The following is a 21,203-nucleotide window of genomic DNA, read 5'->3' on the forward strand; positions in this document are numbered from 1 at the left end:
AAGTAGGAATATAAAATAATGTAATTGCTTCATTAAACATTAATGCAGCAATTATTTATTGAGATAGAAACTCTGCTGGTATAATACATATGACAGGAAAATGCATAGCACCTCTCCCTAAGGACCTTGTATCTTAGAAAGGAAGGAGAACCAAGAGATTATTTTAATGTGGTGAGGTATATATTAAAATGGAAGAAAATACAAGATACAGGGGAAAAGCGGGGAGATCTCTTATCTGCCTAGAAGGATGTGGATGACTCCCAAGAGGAGGCTGTCCTTGTGCTGAGAGTTAGAGGGTAAGTAGGATATACCAAATAATCTCAAGAAGATGGATTCCAGGAAAGAACAGTGCATACCTTACAAAGCTCTAGAGGTATGAGGCTATAAAAGCATATTTGGAGAGTAATAATATGTATTGATAGAGCTTAAGAAAGAGGAAATAAAACACAAGCAAGTGTATACAGATAGACAAGCTCAAGATCACCAAGTATCTGATTGAAGTTTTATTATTTTCAGAGGGAATCTATTAAAGCATGTTAAGCAAACCATGGCTTCCCTGATAGCTCAGTTGGTAAAGAATCCACCTGCAATGCAGGAGACCCCAGTTTGATTCCTGGGTCAGGAAGATCTCCTGGAGAAGGGATAGGCTACCCACTCCAGTATTCTTGGGCTTCCCTGGTGGCTCAGCTGGTAAAGAATCCACCCGCAATGCAGGAGACCTGGGTTCGATCCTTGAGTTGGGAAGATCCCTTGGAGACAGGAAAGGCTACCCACTCCAGTATTCTGGCCTGGAGAATTCCATGGACAGTATAGTCCATGGGGATCGCAAAGAGTTGGACACAAGTGAGCGACTTTCACACACACACACAAGCAAACCAGGTAACAATCAGATTAGCCTTTTAGAAAGATGGATTTGATAGTAGAGTTAAGGGAGTCATTCTCATTGAGGAGGCTTATAAAGTAGGCTGTGAGCAGGTGAGAATTTGAATTAGGAGATTGTGAGAATTAAAAGGAAAGAATGAATTCAGGATAAAGGGTTTAACTCTCACAATTTGAAGAGTGATTGGAGGTGGAGGTAATGTGAGAAAAGAAGAGGAGTTTAAAGGTGACCAGCTGCCCCACTTTATCTAAGATTGCAAGTTTTCCTGGGTTATGGGATTTTTCTGTGTTAAAACAGATAATCCTGGATTAGTATGGCCTCAGAAGTAAATTAGATGTGAACAAATGGAGATGGAATTTGGGGACTACATTTTCACAGAGTTTGGCTGTGAAGATGAGGAGGAGAAAAGACTATACTTCCAGAACCTAAGAGAGGTCTCCCTTGTTTCAGATGGGAGACAACTTGTGGAAAGGATTAAAGATTTCAGAAAGAGAAAGGTGAAAGTGTTAGTCACTCAGTCATGTCCAATTCTTTGCAATCCCATGAACCGTAGCCCACCAGGCTCCTCTGTCCATGGGATTTCCTGGGCAAGTATACTGAAGTGGGTTGTCATTTCCTTCTCCAGGAGCTCTTCCCAACTCAGGGGTTGAACCTGGGTTTCCTGCAGTCTTTACCACCAGAGAAACTAAAGCACAGCAAATTGAGCACACACTTCAGTAGTTTGGAGAATGCCAAGATATTCAGAGTCTTTAGTTCTCTGAGGCAAATTGATTTAGGATAGAGAACACGGAGTCCTTAGGTTCACGTATTTTAGAAAACAGCTAGTGGTAGAGTGACAAATACCTTGGATACAACTTCATATGTTACAGCATGTTAGGGGACAGCAGTCAAAGGACATTGTGGGAAAAATGCATCAGCCATGAATTAATAAAATCAGAATAATTTATTGTTGGGTAAAAAGGTGCCACAGCCACCTCCTTGATTTAAAATAGCTTAGACCCTGTGCAAGAGAGTTCAATCCTGCTAATGGAGCATCAATGAGAAAGCAAAATTTTCGACTCATTTAGTCTCAGTACTTAGATATGAAGTGTGTGTAAAAGCAATTGGTAAAGGAAAACCCACAGAGGAAATATTAATTTAGCAGTGACCTAAATTTCATGCTCATTTTCTTTTGGTATAGGGTTTTTTTTTTTTTTTTTTTTTTTAGTCTCTCAGAGTTCTGTAACTAAATGTTCTCAGAAAGCATGTCTCTTATTTATTTGTTTTCCTGTGAATAAACTGGAGCACTAATGCTTGGATGGAGACGGAAATGGCAACCCACTCCAGTATTCTTGCCTGGAGAATCCCCATGGACAGAGGAGCCTGGAGGGCTACAATCCATGGTCACAAGGAGTTGGACACAACTGAGCAACTAAGCACAATGTCTGAAAGTAAAATTCTCTTATAAACAGAAGTTGCCTCCTTGTATCTTCCCTCTATGCATAGAGTTGTTTATGATGGTGACCTTTCTATCTGTTGTTGGGAACTCTTTGTGTTCTGGTCTTATCTCCTACAGTATATTGGAGAGCAGAAGGAAATAGAAATTCATATGCAAAGGGCCTTAGCATACAGCAGAACAGCATTTGAATTGGATATAGGTACATAGAAAGATTGTGTTTCTTTAATCATTATTAATGTATTTTTTCAAATTGGTTTTAATGGCAAATTAAAATTTATATTATTAATACTATTGCAAATTTGTTATTACCCTGTATGCTAGCTACATGCTAGCTACATTACATTCATTAATATTAAGGAAAGGACTCTGAAAAATTTTGGTATAGATAAAATGTTCAGCAATTGTGGTAAATACATCAATAATTAGAAATAAAGTTCATTTAATTAGTTTATTTTCTGAAAATATTTCAAACTCATTGGTAAAAATGTATATATTTAAATCAGTATCTATATAAAATAGAATTAAACATGTAAAACAAAGGGAAATTCTCTTAATTTAGCTTATTAATAATTAGACAATGCAAGTTGTTAACTAAGTATTATTATAAAAGTCTAAAAATATATGACTGCAAATCTAGAATTAAACTGAATCATTTCACTTAAGCTGCATTAGCTGTTCTGGTGAGTTTGTTTCTAAGCTGCCTCATTTATTTTTAACACACAAAACAAATCTTGACACACCCAGATTTTTAAAAATTCACATTTTATATATAGTTTTTAAAGGGTGCATGTTATACATTGTTTATATAATATGAAATTAAGTTTTTGTATAACAGGGACTTATGAAGAATTTAAAAATAAAATTTTGTAGTTACATATTATGAGATATTGGAAAAAAAGTAACCAGGACAGCTATCTTGTTTTCTGTGTAATAGTAAAGGCTGTACAACATACTGATATGGATATTATTAGACTCATAACATCAACTACATCTGTAGTATCCTGATAGTCTCCTTTTTATAACTTTTGTATTAGGTTAATTCCTTGATAAATGATAAACTGTCAGGTGATGCTGAAAATATGAATCTAAAATGAGATGAATGACTCCCTTCTCTTAGTGAAGCAAAAGCAGAACATTTTGTCATCTCAATGTGATCAACTAGTATTGTGACATTTTCTAAAATATTTTTTGATGAAATATGAAAATAACCAGTGGATTATATTCCTATAAATTAGTTTTAAACCTCTCACTCCCATTCCCAAACATATACTAGTCTTAAATCTTTAACCTAATCTAATAGCTTCCTGTCAAAGATAATGAATGTGGAGACCTCTAAGTCAGTCTGTAAGTCAACCGGACAGATCGGCTCTGAATTTTGTGGGAGACTAGGAAAGGCTATAAATCTTTGTAATTACCAAATGGAGGCTGTTAAATAGCTTGCAGTTTGGAAACTCATAAAATTGCTCTATTTTATAGGACTACCTGCAGAGTATTTTCCCTTAAAGTTATGAAACAGTAAAATTCTTTTATTAAAATTAAAAAAGCAGATTGTAATATTGCCTGAAAATTATGTATAATGTAGTTCATTTAATGAAAACGTACAATGCCCTCTCAAAAAGTGACATGAAAAATTCAAATATACATCAGTGATTTGGAAGCCAACATTATTAGTCATTCACAAGTCTGGTGAAAACTACTAAGGCTTTGAAATTGTTTTGGGAAAAAAAAATAATGTTGTCATTGTACAGTAAAACATAGAATAGAATGAGTAATACATCTGTGAGCTGTTCAGAGAGAGGCTGACAAAAATTAGAACTGATGACATTTCACCGCTTGTGATGAATCAGACACACAGAGTTCATGACTTGGACTGCATTTGGTAGCCATGCCTTGCTCCCTAGACTGACTCAGCAGGCTTTCATTTAGCATACCATGCTGTCCTGACTTAGCTATAGCTAAAAGATCCAGTAATTGATTCCTCTGTGTTTCTCTGAAGTGAAAAACCTGCTGCTGCTGCTAAGTCCCTTCAGTCGTATCCAACTCTGTGCGACCCCATAGACGGCAGCCCACCAGGCTCCCCCATCCCTGGGATTCTCCAGGCAAGAACACTGGAGTGGGTTGCTATTTCCTTCTCCAATGCATGAAAGTGAAAAGTGAAAGTGAAGTCGCTCAGTCCTGTCCAACTCTTAGCGACCCCATGGACTGCAGCCCACCAGGCTTCTCTGCCCATGGGATTTTCCAGGCGAGAGGACTGGAGTGGGGTGCCATTGCCTTCTCCGAAGTGAAAAACCTGAGAACTTGCCAAAAAAAGTAACTCTTAGGTCCTGTGTAGTGCTAACCCATGTGACTGCACAATTCAACCTGCACCCTGTCTAGTCCTGTTGTTCTCCTAAGATGCTATCTGGTGAACTCTGAAGGGAGCCTGACATTATTCAGAAGCCAGAATCTGGAAACAAAGGCAATGATTGTACCTTCTCTCTGTAGGTTTTATTCCTCAGCCACATTGAGCTTAGTAACATTTGTTGAAGATCTTTGTGCCATGCAATGTCATGGGTTCTGGATTGTTCTGTTACAGAGTCCCTGCCCTCAATGAACAGCCTACTAGGGAGCAGTCACAAAGAGAAATTATCTTAATGTAGTATTAACCGATGTAAACTCATTATAACTATGCTGCTGTGTCGCTTCAGTCGTGTCCGACTCTGTGAGACCCCATGGACTGCAGCCTACCAGGCTTCTCTGTCCATGGGATTCTCCAGGCAAGAACACTTTAGTGGGTTGCCGTTTCCTTCTCCACATTATAACTATAGCTTTGGCTTTTTGTGCCAAAGCTCATTATTCCCAGAGGTGATTTCATGAATAACTCTGAACACCTACTGTGTACCATCATTTTACCTGTAAGAGCCATGCAATGCTAAATGGAACCACCATTGTTATCTATATTCAGTTTAGCTCAGTTGCTCAGTTGTGTCGCACTCTTTGCAACCCCATGGACTGTAGCATGCCAGGCTTATTAGGAATAGAAAAAACAAAGGCTCAGAGGAATAAAACATGTTGTCCTAGATCATCCAATTGGTCAGTGAGTGAAACAGGAAGCAGGTTGACTCTCCAGCCTCAATTCTGTATTTTTATTTTACAGCCTCTAGTTTTGGTTGGATCTCACTGGTTCTCAGAATAGTGTTAAAATGCCATTTCAGTGAGAATAGGTGATTCAGTATGCTTACATTTTTTCAGAACATTAACACTGTAACTCAATGATTCACAAGTCAGACTTATGCTTGAATTTAGCAACCATGAGATGTGCAAATGATCCTTCACAAAGACACAAAAACTCTAAAGAAAAAAGTGCATCATGATCTGTAGCTAATCAATTTGGATATTGGATTTTCAAATTCATCCAGTTATTCCAAGACACTTTTGTTAAAATTTTGCTAGGCATTTCTCTCCTCCTGTGGTTGCTTATTTGTTTTTATTTTTATTTTATTTTTTAAATGAATTTATTTTAATTGGAGAATAATTACAATATTGTGATGGTTTTTGCTATATATCAACATGAATTGGCCACAGGTATACATGTGTGCAGAGAAGGCAATGGCACCCCACTCCAGTACTCTTGCCTGGAAAATCTCATGGACAGAGGAGCCTGGTAGGCTGCAGTCCATGGGGTCTCACAGAGTCGGACACGACTGAGCGACTTCACTTTCACTTTCATGCATTGGAGAAGGAAATGGCACCCCACTCCAGTGTTCTTGCCTGGAGAATCCCAGGGATGGGGGAGCCTGGTGGGCTGCCATCTGTGGGGTCGCACAGAGTTGGACACCACTGACGCTACTTAGCAGCAGCAGCAGCATACATGTGTGCTCCCCCAGATCGTGAACCCCCCTCCTAGCCCCCTCCACACCCTATCCTTCTGGATTGTCCCAGAGCACCAGCTTTGGGTGCCCTGCTTCATGCATTGAATTTGCACTGGTCACCTATTTTACATATGACAATGTACATGTTTCACTGCTATTCTCTTAAATCATTTGGTCTTATAAAATAACTGGATGTTTTCAAATATTTTAAAACAAAGCAGAAAATTCTGTTTCTGCATGTTTAAAAAAGTTTGAGTTAAGAGTTTTGAAAGGTGGTTGCCCTTACCTATTTGCCAGGGGAGGCACTTCTAAAAAATTACTATCAAATGCTCCATAAAGAAAGTTTCTTTTGGAAATGATTCCTTTTTTATCTCTGTCAAAGATGTTACCTTTGCCTTCATGATATTATTATTTTCTAAAATATCTGCTTTACAGTAAATGGTCATTTTATTTGTCATTTAGTTGCTGAGTCATGTCTGACTCTTTTGAGACCTCATGGGCTATAGCTTGCCAAGCTCCTCTCTCCATGGGCTTTCCCAGACAAGAATACTGGAATGGGTTGCTATTTCCTTCTCCAGGGGATCTTCCTTAACCAGAGAATGAACCCACGTCTCCTTCATTGCAGGCAGATTCTTTACCACTGAGTCACCAGAGAAGCCCACATGGTCAACAAATGCTTATCAAAACATAAATGGTCAATAAATTAGGAATACTTGTGTTTTGGGGAAAAAAAAGCACATAACTTATTTTAAGATCAACTTCAAAATTATATATTTTGCTAAAACAGTGAAATTCTGTGGGTGTATAAAACATTTTCTTGGTCACTCTAATTTATCACAGAAGATTGTAAAAGTTCTAATTGTCAAAGGACTCATTTGAATAAAATTAACCAGCTTAAAAATACTCAGAATATTTCAAACTGCTGTAATACATTGCAGTGCATGAAAACAAACAGCTTCACTGCACTGTTTTCCGTATATTATGATGCACCTCACTTTGGACACCTCAAATCAGAGAACTTTACATTTGTTACACAAATCCTTTGCAAAGCTTACTGCTCCCTCACAAAATAAATGTCAGCTACTATCAGCTATTAAACTCACTATATTATAACCACATGAAATTAGCCAATATATGTGATGATCTTTCTTTTGGAAAAGCTTTTCCTTTGCTCTTTTTTCAAGCTGAAATACCTCTTCCTCCCTTCAAATAGAGAGTTTACTTCTCATTGTAAAGACTTAACTTACCTTCCCTGAAAAAGTTCTCCATGTTTGTCCATTTGGATTAGGTGTCTCAAGAGACAACTAAGAAAATTTTATACCACGTAGTAGAATTTTCCATTTGAGGGGCATATAGTACTTAAAATGTTGAACTTGACAAATGAGGCATTTTTTTTTCCTCACAAAAATACAAACCTTACCGATTTTCTGCCTTTGTGTGTAATAATTAATGGATTCAGCAATGTGGTACAGCAGATATGTTTGAAAAATAAATGAGCTTCTTTGTGTTTTTACAGAATATTTGACTTATATCTATTGCCTCATATATATGTCAGACAATACAGCACAGTAATAGCACACAGTCATTCTGCCGAGATTCAAACCCAAATCCTGCTGCTTATTGGCAGTGTGGCATTGGCCATAATTGTCTAAAATCTGTGTTCCTTAGTTGCCTCCCTCATTTGTAAAACAAAGATAGTTGTACTCTCTATCACATGAGGGTATAATGGGAATTGAATGGCTGATCATATGAAGTGCACAGAAAATTGACTAATATATGTAAGGACTTAATATATTTTTGTATACTTATAGAATAACTTGGAGAAGGCAATGGCACCCCACTCCAGTATTCTTGCCTGGAAAATCCCATGGACGGAGGAGCCTGGTGGGCTGCAGTCCATGGGGTCGCTAAGACTCGGACACGACTGAGCAACTTCACTTTCACTTTTCACTTTCATGCACTGGAGAAGGAAATGGCAACCCACTCCAGTGTTCTTGCCTGGAGAACCCCAGAGACGGGGGAGCCTGGTGGGCTGTCATCTCTGGGGTCACAAAGAGTCGGACATGACTGAAGCGACTTAGCAGCAGCATAGAATAACTGTCATATATCATAACTGTTTGCCTACTAATATTTCTCTGTTATGAAATTCTGATCTTTATTCTCTACTTTCACAACCTTTGGCATAATAGATGATCAGTAGATTTTGAAGGAAGGAAGGAAAGGAGGGAGAGATAAAAAATCAGATATCTTTCTTTTTATTAATATATAGAAAAAGATCTGAAAACACTGCTTTCTAAAAATTAAAAATAAATATTTTTAAAAACTAATAAAATAACAAAATAGTAAATAAATCAGTTTAATATAGTATAAGGTTTCAAAAGATTATTTGCCTCATAAAAAGTTGTATTTCTTTTTATGTATTGTAAATAATTCATCTGACAGTGCAGGAGATGGAAGAGACACAATTTCTATCCCTGGGTTAGGAAGATCCTTTGGAGTAGGAAATGGCAACCCACTCCAGTAATTTTGCTGAAAACATCCCATGGACAAAGGAACCTGGCAGGCTACTGTCCATGGGGTCGTGAAGAGTTGAACACGTCTGAATGACTGGGCACACACATATACACCATATAATATGTTTGCATACATACCACAAATACCATCATTCTTTTTCTCTTATACTTGCAGTTAAAAGAAGTAGCATGACAATGGCCAGCAGTATAAAGACTTTACTTTCGTATCTGGTTTCCAGGCTTTGAGAAAAGTCATATTTTAATAATGGAAACAGTGATTAATAATGATGGTGTGTTTCTAACTGAAAAATATGGATAGATTAGTTTTTTGAGATTATTTCAATTCAGTAAGAGTTAAGAATAAGTCATACTTCATGCACTTCATTTAAACTGAATCCAATAAAGATATAACATTGAGGTATAAGATGATACAAGAATCAGTAATACTTCTAACTAGTTATGCAGGATAACTTGAGTATTCTTGACAAGACATAACTTCACTCTTGTCATCGTTAAGACACTATTTTGCACTGTCTTTTGTATTGATTTGGGTTTCCCTGGTGGATCAGTCAGGAAGAAATCTGCCCGCAATGTGGGAGACCTGGGTTCAATTCCTGGGGTTAGGAAGAGCCACTGGAGAAGGGAAAGGCTACCCACTCTAGTATTCTACCCTGGAGAATCCCCATGAACAGAGTAGCTTGGTGGGCTACAGTCCACGGGGTCCAAAGAGTCGGACACGACTAAGTGATTAACTCTAGGGTTTAGCTATTTGTAAAGCCTCCTCAGACATCCAGTTTGACTTCTTGCATTTCTTTTTCTTTGAAATGGTTTAGGTCACTGTAACCAAAGTTTGTAACCAAAGTTAAACAGAGATGTTTTTTATCCCTATTTTGATAATGCAGATAACTGTTCATGACATCATTCAGATTGCCAGTGAAGTTATATGCATAAATGATTGGTGGAAGTTAAAACCAGAAGATAAGGCATGGATATCACTATTTTAGATGTGATTGAACTTAGGTATGGTCTCTTGGCAAAAATAAACTTTTGGACCTATTTGAATTGAGTAGGATATAGGATTATCATGTAGGAATATTGAGGGTAACTTAATCATAGAATATGTTTGACCAAAAGAAAATACCTGAACACTGTCTTCAGCCCTTTCTGCCTTAAGTTGAGTGTAGAGAAAAATATAGACTTTGAAATCAGATAGAATGGAATTTGAATCTAGTTTCTGTCACTTCCTGGTTGTATAGTAAGGCATGATATTTAAAACCAATAAAGTTCAGCATGACAAGTGAAAGTGAAAGTGAGTTTCACAATCATGTCTGACTCTCTGTGATCCCATGGCCTGTAGCCTGCCTAGCTTCTCTGTCCATGGAATTCTCCAGGCAAAAGGACTGGAGTGGGTTACCATTTTGTTCTCCAGGGAATCTTCCTGACCTAGGGATTGAACCAGGGTCTCCTGCATTGCAGACAGATTACTTACCAACTGAGCCACTAGGGAAGCCTCTTTTTAAGGTAGAGGTAATAATTCAATCAGGGCTTCCCTGGTAGCTCAGACGGTAAAGCCTCTGCCTGCAATGCTGGAGACCTGGGTTCAATCCCTGGGTCGGGAAGATCCCCTGGAGAAGGAAATGGCAACTCACTCCAGTACTCTTGCCTGGAAAATCCCATGGACAGAGAAGCCTGGTAGGCTACCATCCATGGGGTCACAAACAGTTGGACATGACCGAGCGACTTTACTTACTTAATAATTCAATCACAGTGTTAACATTGGGAGCATGTATTTAGTAGTCAAAAATGAACACTTATTTTTCCTATATTGGTAGCTAGTCTTCTCACAATTTGTGCTTCTGTCTCTTTGGTTGATGAGTTAAATGATGCTTAATGAAATTGAACAATTCCATTGCAGATTACTTCACTCAGTGTTTTGTCTTGTTGCTGTCACTTTCAAGAATTCAGTGACTGTAATTCATTGCATCAATTTGTATTTTCACTGTCTATATAGTGTTTATTTGACCTATCTTGTCCATAGTCCCCTAATTTTAGTTTAACATATAGAAATTACTTAAGAATAATTTTGTCATTTGGTATTAATTCTTTTATACCTTCAACCGGTTAAAGCTTCAATAGTGATGACCTGGCTGTACTTCAAGATCATCTTAACCTTGAATTCATTGTAGCACTACATGTTAATTGTAGTTTTAAGGTACCATTGATGAAAGTAGAAATTAAATGAAGCATTTTGGGCAAGTGTTTCTGGCATCCTACTGTGGTTGTGATCAGTGTAAAGCTGTATATATCTACACCACCAGAAAATTATTAACAATTAATTAAAAGTATATGTCTAATGAATAATCATGAACACTGTATATAATCATTTTTATCATTAATTATGCCCAAGCCTTTCACTCAATAAAGGAAATACTCAAAAAAAAAAAAAAAAAAAAAAAAGACAAGGTGCTTTGTGTATCCCTCTTTACTTATCTCATACACAAATTATCTGAATTCTTAGTAAACTGAAGTAAATTCAGACACAGCAGTTTGTGGCAGTTATATGTTCTGTATTTAAAGGCAAAAAGTGTCAAATGTAGCCATACAGGGCTTCCCAGGTGGCACCTAGTGGTAAAGAATCCATCTGCAATGCAGGAGATGCAGGAGACAGAAGTGACAGAGGTTCGATCCATGGATTGGGGCGATCCCCTGGAGGAGGTCATGGCAATCCACTCCAGTATTCTTGCCTGGAAAATCCCATAGACAGAGGAGCCTGGTGGGCTGCAGTTCATAGGACCACGGAGTGAGACACGACTGAAGTAAGTTAGCCATACCAGGTGGCACTAGTGGTAAAGAGCCTACCGGCCAATACAGGAGATGTAACAGATTTGGGTTTGATCCTTGGGTTGGGAAGATCCCCTGGAAGAGGGCACAGCAACCCACTCTAGTGTTCTTGCCTGGAGAATCCCATGGACAGAGGAGCCTGGTAGGCCTCAGTCCATAGTGTTGCAAAGAGTCAGACATGACTGAAGTAACTTGGCATGCAGCCATAGAACAAAATGAAATTATGGCGTGTACTATAAAGTTTGAAATGGCTTCTTGTTTATTTGACTACCTGACATCCAAGAAATATTCTCTTTTGAGGGGAATCCTATAATGTATGACATTTGGTAGGAGGTAGGGCTGAGGAGGTCAGATTTTCTTTGTTTTTGTTTATTTTGTGGTTTCCAGGAAGTTAGCATATGGGTATACCCACCTAGAACTTTGAATTTGAAGGGAGTAGTTGCAAAGACAGAGGATCAGAAAATTATTGTTGCAATATTGTTGAGAGTCCACATTTACCAACAACAATGTCCTGATTTTTCCTATCAGGTATTTGACAATGTTATTGTTGCTTAGTTTCCTTTCATTCTTAGATATTTTTCCAAATCTTACAAAAATTTTCTCTTTTTTTTTTGGAAATGTGGGTATAGTTTTAGCAAAGTAAGTTTCTGATGCTTATATTCAAAACCCAAATAGTACAAAAAGATCAAAGATGGTCTATTTGATACTGAGTAAATGCAAAAAGAAAACAACAGTAATCAACAACAAAAGGGAACCAATGAACAATAGTATTTATAAAGACATACCAAAGCGGAGAAGGCAATGGCACCCCACTCCAGTACTCTTGCCTGGAAAATCCCATGGACGGAGGATCCTGGTAGGCTCCAGTCCATGGGGTCGCTAAGAGTTGGGCATGACTGAGCGACTGCACTTTCACTTTTCACTTTCATGCATTGGAGAAGGAAATGGCAACCCACTCCAGTATTCTTGCCTGGAGAATCCCAGGGACAGAGGAGCCTAGTGGGCTGCCGTCTATGGGGTCACACGAGTCAGACACGACTGAAGTGACTTAGCAGCAGCATGAACCAAAGAAAAATCCTCAATATTTAAATATGTATGTATGCATGTATTTTATCCTAAATTACTCATGAGTTAAGGAGTAACAAATTATTAAAATAACAATCTTATTTCAAATTAAAAGTCATGAGCAACATCAAAAATATACTTAGAAGAAGTCATAGTCTTAAATGCTTTCATTACTGCTCAAGAAAATAAATCTAAAGAAAAAAAAACTACTCCACAATATTAGGGATAATAGAATAAATTTAATGAAAATGAAAGAAAATAGAAAACAATATTAAAGCACAATTTAATGGGGGAGGAGAAAGTAAAATTTGTTGGTATGACAAACCAGACCAAAGTGTCAAACAAGTACTCAGATACAGAATAAGACCTTAAGCAGAAAGAACAAAACCCAAGGCCTGCTGCTGCTGCTGTTTACTGGTAAATCATGTCTGACTCTGCAACCCCATGGACTGGAACTCCCTAGGTTCCTCTGTCCATGGGATTTCCCAGGCAAGAATACTGAAGTAGGCAGCCATTTCCTTCTCCAAGGGATCTTCCCAACTCTGGGATCAATCGAACCTGAGTCTACCTGGAAAGTCTAGGGAGCTTCAAATGCAAATAGGGTGAAAGCTTTGATCCAGGAGAAAGCTGTTATCATCAAACTCCAGATTCAGCAAGAAAAGTAGTAAACAGCAGAGCACTCAATTGTGAGTATTCACCTGTTTGCTCACCAGACCTGGAGCCAAGAGGGTTTTTTATGTGATCTCCATAGGAGATACCAGAATGCTGACTTAAATAAACTGCTAGCTATTTCTCCAGCAAAGTGGGCTTTTTTTCTCTCCACACGGAGTGAGAACTTCCCCTTCTGGTTTCCAAATTCTATTTAATTGAAGTATCTGTTTATTAATATGTCTGATTATTAATATCTTTATTAATAATAGAGATAGGGAAATATTATTTTTAATAATTGATTTAGAAAAATCTTGAAAAAAATACCAACACAGAGTTGTAGCACTCATTAAAATGTCATAAAGGTAGCCCGATAATATTAAATGAGAAAAATCAGTAGATTTCCTCTCTATTGACAAAAGTTAAAATGCAAAGTAACAACATCAACAAAAAATGTACTATGTAAACAACAATTGTGTGTCTAATATGAGAATAGATTTTCATAACAATGAGATAGGTAAATATGTAAATAAATATTGGCATTCATGTAAGGGATACCAAGTGTTTTAATTAAAAGAGACAAACATACTGCTCAACTTCTTTATAGAGTAATATTATATATCAGATCAGATCAGAACAGTCGCTCAGTTGTATCCAACTCTTTGTGACCCCATGAATTGCAGCACACCAGGCCTCTCTGTCCATCACCAACTCCCGGAGTTCACTCAGACTCACGTCCATCAAGTCAGTGATGCCATCCAGCCATCTCATCCTCTGTCGTCCCCTTCTCCTCCTGCCCCCAATCCCTCCCAGCATCAGAGTCTTTTCCAATGAGTCAACTCTTCGCATGAGGTGGCCAAAGTACTGGAGTTTCAGCTTTAGCATCATTCCTTCCAAAGAACACCCAGGGCTGATCTCCTTCAGAATGGACTGGTTGGATCGCCTTGCTGTCCAAGGGACTCTCAAGAGTCTTCTCCAATACCACAGTTCAAAAGCATCAATTCTTTGGTGCTCAGCCTTCTTCACAGTCCAACTCTCACATCCATACATGACCACAGGAAAAACCATAGCCTTGACTAGACGGACCTTTGTTGGCAAAATAATATATATAGATTCAATAAAATTCTGATATTCTGATACTGTTTTTGCTTTGAGTATTTTTGGAAATTGTCAAGGTCATTCTAACATTTTTATCTGGAAGAACAACTAATAAAAGTGGAAAACAATATTGATAATGAAGACTAGCTTAATAGGTATTAAAACTATGAAGTTACTATAAAATAAAACAGAACTGAAGAAAGATTGATAAATTGACCAGTGAAATAGAGTATAAAGTCATGAAACAGATCATAACTAATAGTATACAATATAACCTCTTAATTTCAAAAAGAAGTGTCCTTGAGTTTTCTTAAAGAAATTGTTCATTTTCTCACTTTTTCCCTTTCAGCCAGTCTCTATTTTAATCCACTGCTGTTGATTCCTAAATTCCTCTCCACCCAAATGCTGTGTATCTTTGGAATTTGGATGTTTGATTCAAGTTCCATCACCTTCAAAGAGTCTTTATGTCACTGTTCAATCAGTTATTGATTCTTAATCATATTTTCTTTGTCACACATGTAAAATTTCTTCAGTGTGAAAAAAGTTGTCTTCTCAAAAAATGCTAAAAAAAATACACTGTAAAGATCAGTTCAGTTCATTTCAGTTGCTCAGTCGCGTCCGACTCTTTGCAACCCCATGAATCACAGCACGCCAGGCCTCCTGTCCATCACCAACTCCTGGAGTTCACTCAAACCTATGTCCATCAAGTCAGTGATGTCATCCAGCCATCTCATCCTCTGTCTTCCCGTTCTCCTCATGCCCCCAATCCCTCCCAGCATCAGGGTCTTTTCCAGTGAGTCAACTCTTCGCATGAGGTGGCCAAAGTATTGGAGTTTCAGCTTCAATATCAGTCCTTCCAATGAACACCCAGGACTGATCTCCTTTAGGATGGACTGGTTGGATCTCCTGCAGTCCAAAGGACTCTCAAGAGTCTTCTCCAACACCATGGTTCAAAAGCATCAATTCTTCTGTGCTCAGCTTTCTTCAAAGTCCAAATCTCACATATATATATGACCACTGGAAAAATCATAGCCTTGACTAGACGGACCTTTGTTGGCAAAGTAATATCTCTGCTTTTGAATATGGTATCTAGGTTGGTCATAATTTTCCTTCCAAGGAGTAAGCGTCTTTTCATTTCACGGCTGCAATCACCATCTGCAGTGATTTTGGAGCCCCAAAAAATAAAGTCTGACACTGTTTCCACTGTTTCCCCATCGATTTCCCATGTAGTGATGGGACCGGATGCCATGATCTTAGTTTTCTGAATGTTGAGCTTTAAGCCAAATTTTCACTCTCCTCTTTGAGTTTCATCAAGAGGCTTTTTAGTTCTTCTTCACTTTCTGCCATAAGGGTGGTGTCATCTGCATATTTGAGGTTATTGGTATTTCTCCCGGCAATCTTGATTCCAGGTTGTACTTCTTCCAGCCCTGTGTTTCTATAGAAGGTAAATAAGCAGGGTGACAATATATAGACTTGATGTACTCCTTTTCCTATTTGGAACCAGTCTGTTGTTCCATGTCCAGTTCTAACTCTTGCTTTCTGACCTGCATTTGGTTTCTCAAGAGGCAGGTCAGGTGGTCTGGTATTCCAATCTCTTTCAGAATTTTCCACAGTTTATTGTGATCCACACAGTCAAAGGCTTTGGCATAGTCAATAAAGCAGAAATAGATGTTTTTTTCTGGAACTCTCTTGCTTTTTTGATCATCCAGCGGTTGTTGGCAATTTGATCTCTGGTTCCTCTGCCTTTTCTAAAACCAGCTTGAACATTTGGAAGTTCATGGTTCACGTACTGCTGAAGCCTGGCTTGGAGAATTTTGAGCATTACTTCGCTAGCGTGTGAGATGAGTGTAATTGTGTGGTAGTTTGAGCATTCTTTGGCATTGCCTTTCTTTGTGATTGGGATGAAAACTGACCTTTTCCAGTCCTGTGGCCACTGCTGAGTTTTCCAAATTTGCTGGCATACTGAGTGCAGCACTTTCCGAGCATCATCTTTCAGGATTTGAAATAGCTCAACTGGAATTCCATCACCTCCACTAGCTTTGTTCGTAGTGATGCTTCCTCAGGTCCACTTGACTTCACATTCCAGGATGTCTGGCTCTAGGTAAGTGATCACATCATTGTGATTATCTGAGTTGGGAAGCTCTTTTTTGTACAGGTCTTCTGTGTATTCTTGCCACCTCTTCTTAATATCTTCTGCTTCTGTTAGGTCCATACCATTTCTGTCCTTTATCGAGGCCATCTTTGCATGAAATGTTCCCTTGATATCTCTAATTTTCTTGAAGAGAAAGTTAACTAATAACAAAATTTTAGTATTATAGTATTTTATATTTTTATATTATGTATCGTCTTTGTCCAGATTATGGAGAAGGCAATGGCAACCCACTCCAGTACTCTTGCCTGGAAAATCCCATGGATGGAGGAGCCTGGTAGGCTGCAGTCCATGGGGTTGCGAAGAGTTGGACACGACTGAGTGACTTCACTTTCACTTTTCACTTTCATGCATTGGAGAAGGAAATGGCAACCCACTCCAGTGTTCTTGCCTGGAGAATCCCAGGGACAGCGGAAGCTGGTTGGCTGCCGTCTGTGTGGTCGCACAGAGTTGGACACGACTGAAGTGACTTAGTAGTAGTAGTATGTCCAGATTCCTATATTCATAATGGTAACTTTTTGTTATACCTCGTATTGTATAAGATAGTTCTTCTTTACTCAGAATATGTACCCTGAATATTTTCGTTTTCATTTATCAGTACGTTGTGGTTGAAAGTGGAAGTGAAATTTAGTCACTCCATGGTGTCCAACTCTTTGCAATCTGTGGAGTGTAGCCCTCCAGGCTTCTATGTCTGTGGGATTCTCCAGTCAAGAAAACTGGAGTGGATTCCCATTTTCTTCTCCAGGGGATCTTCCCAACCCAGGGATGGAACCCAGGTCTCCCACATTGCAGGCAGATACTTTACTGTCTGAGCCACCTGGGAAGCCCCAGGTGGATACATTCTAATTAATCATATAAATGTATCACTGTTTGCTTAGATAGTCTCTTACTAATGAATATTTGGATTTTTTCTTAATATTTGATACCCTAAGCCAGAAGAATAACTAGTATGTTAGAAGATGATACATGTCACAGAGGAAAAAATTGGGGAAATAAGAGGTCTTTGACTAGTGGGGAAGCAGGGCTGTTGCATTGTAATTGATACAATTTGAAGAGAAGCCTAAAAAAGGTTTGGGTGGGAGCCCTTTTATATAACTGGAGCAAGGGTGTTCCAGATGAGGGGGTGGGGGAAGCAAGTATAAAAACCCTTGAGTGGGAGCATACCCCGTGTGTGATGAATAGCAGGGAGTTACTGGAATGGGTAGGGCAGGGAAAGAGCAGTTGGAAAGTACAAAAAGGAAGCCAGAGAGGTGTGTTGGGTAAGAAGAATGGGAGCAAGGTCCCAGAATCTCCTAGGCCACTTTGATGTCTTTGGCCTTTACTCACAGTGATGTTGGAAGATATTGAAGAGTTTTGGGTAAAGGAATGACTTTATCTTTTGTCAGTCTAAAGGTCAGGGAGAGGGGAAGACTATGGTGAAAACAGAAACACCATTTGTGGCCGCTGTACTCCATCTATGCAAATGATGGTGGTGGCTTGGACCTGAAGGATAAAGCAGAGAGGAGGATCTGGTTAAAAAAAAAGGAAAGCACTGAGACACACTCGCAGGAAAAGAATGAAGAGAAGAGAAAATGAACAGGCACTTGGAAAATGTGGAATTGCTTCACAAACAAGACCCACTTAAACATCACTCTTCCCTTTTCCTACTACCTCAGCCCTGAAATATGGAGCAGATTATTCCATCACTCAGAAAGGAAAGATAAACGTAAACAAATATGATTTTAACACAGAAATAAAATTTGTTTTGACATGTACCTTGGGAATAACCATTCTCAATTTGTCTTTTATATGTACTACACAAAGAAGTACTGTTATAAACTTGAAGTCCATCTGAAATCAATACTAAAAATGCAAAGGTTTCTATCAATGACATGTCTTTCAAGTGAATTCGATTTTGCAGCTGTTCACTGAGCAGATCTATGAATGCATCTGTATTCAAAGGCGATGTATTATACTGAATCAGCCTCCAAAATAAAGTGAGGAGACTGTCATAAATGCTGTTGATGCCTTGCCCCATAACCTCATGTTCATCTGTAGCCCTGCTGCACAGGTCCCAGGGCCATATCAGTTTCCAGCCTCAAGGGCTCACGGCTGCATCTGTTTTAAGTCTCCTTGCCTGAGAGCTGTTCTTAGATACCACCTCTTACTAGGCTCAGGGCTTCCCAGGTGGCTCTAGTGGTAAAGAACCCACCTGCCAATGCAGGAGACATAAGAGATATGGATTCGATCCCTGGGTCAGGAAGATCTGTAGGAGGGTGTGGTAACCCACTCCAGTATTCTTGCCTGGAGAATCCCATGGACAGAGGAGCCTGGTAGACTACAGACCATGGGGTCGCAAAGAGTGGGACACAACTGAAGCAACTTAGCACACATTAGGCTCAGGAGTGTGGAAGTCAGTGCCTCTGGGGAAAGAAGCAAAGTGAAGTGAAGTCGCTCAGTCGTGTCTAACTCTTTGCGACCCCATGGACTGTAGCCTGCCAAGCTCCTCCATCCATGGGATTTTCCAGGCAAGAATTCTGGAGTGGATTGCCATTTCCTTCTCCAGGGGATCTTCCCAACCCAGAGATCAAACCCAGGTCTCCTGCATTGCAGGCAGACTCCTTACCCTCTGAGCCACTGGGGAGATGAAGTGGATAAATAGCTCAGCTCTTCCCCACAGTGGGACAGTTGTGAAGCATATTTTATATGGCTCCTCACAGGGTCTTCAGTGGGCCCTAGTCCTGGCTGCTCATAGTGTGCCAGTAATACACCCCATATTGGTTTTCTATCTTCTTTGTTTCACTTTTCCCAGTCCCTTGTTTGTGCTTTCTGCACTCAACTCCCCAAAAAATGACCTTCAGAGTTTTTGTCTCAGTGTGTGTTTAGGGGGACCCACGTCAAGCCAGGTGCAGACACTTGGGCCAAGTTGTTCCTGTCTGATTAACAAAGCAAAAGACCCAGAAACATTTCACGGGAATGAGACAAAGTTGAGCACCAGTGCTTTTGGCTTTATTGACCCCTCTTTGTCCTCGAGAGGATCATTTCGTTCAGCATGACAGAAACAAAGGATCTTAAAGCACTAGCAGGCTCTGTATGTCCACCTTCCAAATACACTGCTAGTGTTAACATATAATTTACAAGTGGTGAATCTGGTGCTATTCCCATAATTAATCATTTTTCTCAATAGTTACAAGTGAATACAGCCATGAAATACAGAATGAATAGCAGGGAACTGAAAATTTGTGAGCATACTAAGGAGATACAATGATCACTTTTATCAGTAACAGAGAAGCAGGAATACAGCTGCTTGGAGCCTGAGCCAGATTAGAGAGAGAGAGAAAAAAAAAAGAGAGAGAGAGACAGAGTGATTTACCAGAGGACTGTGGGCTTCACTGGTAGCTCAGTTGATAAAGAATCTGCCTGTAATGCAGGAGACCCGGATTCAATCCCTGGGTTGGGAAGATCCTCTGGGGAAGGGAATAGCAACCCACTCCAGTATTCTTGTCTAGAGAATTCCATGGCAAAAGGAACATGGCAGGCTACAGTCCATGGTGTCACAAAGAGTCAGACACAACTGAAGTGACTGAGCACAGGCACATTGGTTAAGGAAGATATCAAGTTCTGTGGATTGGCATTAAAAAAGATAATTATCCAGTGAATTGCTGCACTCCTTACATGGGGCAGAAATTCTCTTTGGACATGACTGAGCGACTAACACCATCATTTTCACTTATGTGTTTCTACCATTTAGAGTAAAGCTAGGGAGGATTTTGAAGAAGGAAATGGCAACCCACTCCAGTATTCTTGCCAGGAAAATCCCATGGATGGAGGAGGCTGGTGGGCTACAGTCCATGGGGTCACAGAGTCAGACATGACTGACCAACTTCACTTTCACGTTGAGGGAGAATTTAAGTGCTATGGTTATCTAGAAGCCATAATAAGATTCACAGTTTGAGTGAATTCTGGGGAAATTAAACTTTGTAAGCCATTGGTAAAGATCAGATCCTGACATTACAAGAAAATAAAAAATTTAGAAAAGACAAAAACAAAACCCCTAATTCTAAATTAACTTTGGATATTCAAGTACTTTGGGGGTATAGCAGGGGTTTCTGGTTTGGGAAAGTTGAGATATAAAGACTATAGATGAGAAAAATATTCAGTGGTTCTTTTTTTTCCCTCTTCTAACATACTCTAAGCCTTAGAAACAGAAATAGCCATGACGCAGGACACCTTCTTTTCTGTTCTATGAAGCATCAGGAAGATGCTACTTGTTTAGAGATCTGAGAAACTGTTAACAGAAAGCACATTCCTGTGCCATGAAGAGTTTCAGATAAATCAGGCAGCAGAGGAGGACACGAAGAAATGTAAAGTCAGATGCCCTGTACTATTTTCCTGCAATGATAGAAAAAGTGAAATGTTTTTGGTCAAAGTAGCATGAACCAAATTAAGATATGATGTAACAACTAATAAACTTGTAACATAGAAAATTACAGCAAATACATGATCTTGTGTTTCCCGCATGATTGATGCTAAATAGATTAATTTCACAAAATTAACATTTACAGTGTCAGTACGCTGATGGGTGGGTATGTGTGAACAAGAGGAAATGAGGCAAGCATAAATAAAATGCAGGTCTTTTCTTAAGGAATTCACTGTTTAGTGGTTGAAAATGATATGTAAACAAGTTTTTCAATACAGTGTGAAAAGGGCACCGTGTCCTTTATAGAGTTAGATGCAGAGG

General features: G+C 39.1%; 1 protein-coding gene across 2 annotated transcripts in view; it reads left to right on the plus strand.

The window, feature by feature from the left end:
* The window catches only part of SPAG16 (sperm associated antigen 16), a 1,079,093-nt gene that overhangs the window by 660,374 nt on the left and 397,516 nt on the right, over positions 1-21,203 (plus strand). The window lies entirely within an intron of this gene.

This window comes from Bos indicus, chromosome 2 (assembly GCF_029378745.1).
Source record: "Bos indicus isolate NIAB-ARS_2022 breed Sahiwal x Tharparkar chromosome 2, NIAB-ARS_B.indTharparkar_mat_pri_1.0, whole genome shotgun sequence".
NCBI classification, from domain to species: Eukaryota; Metazoa; Chordata; class Mammalia; order Artiodactyla; family Bovidae; genus Bos; species Bos indicus.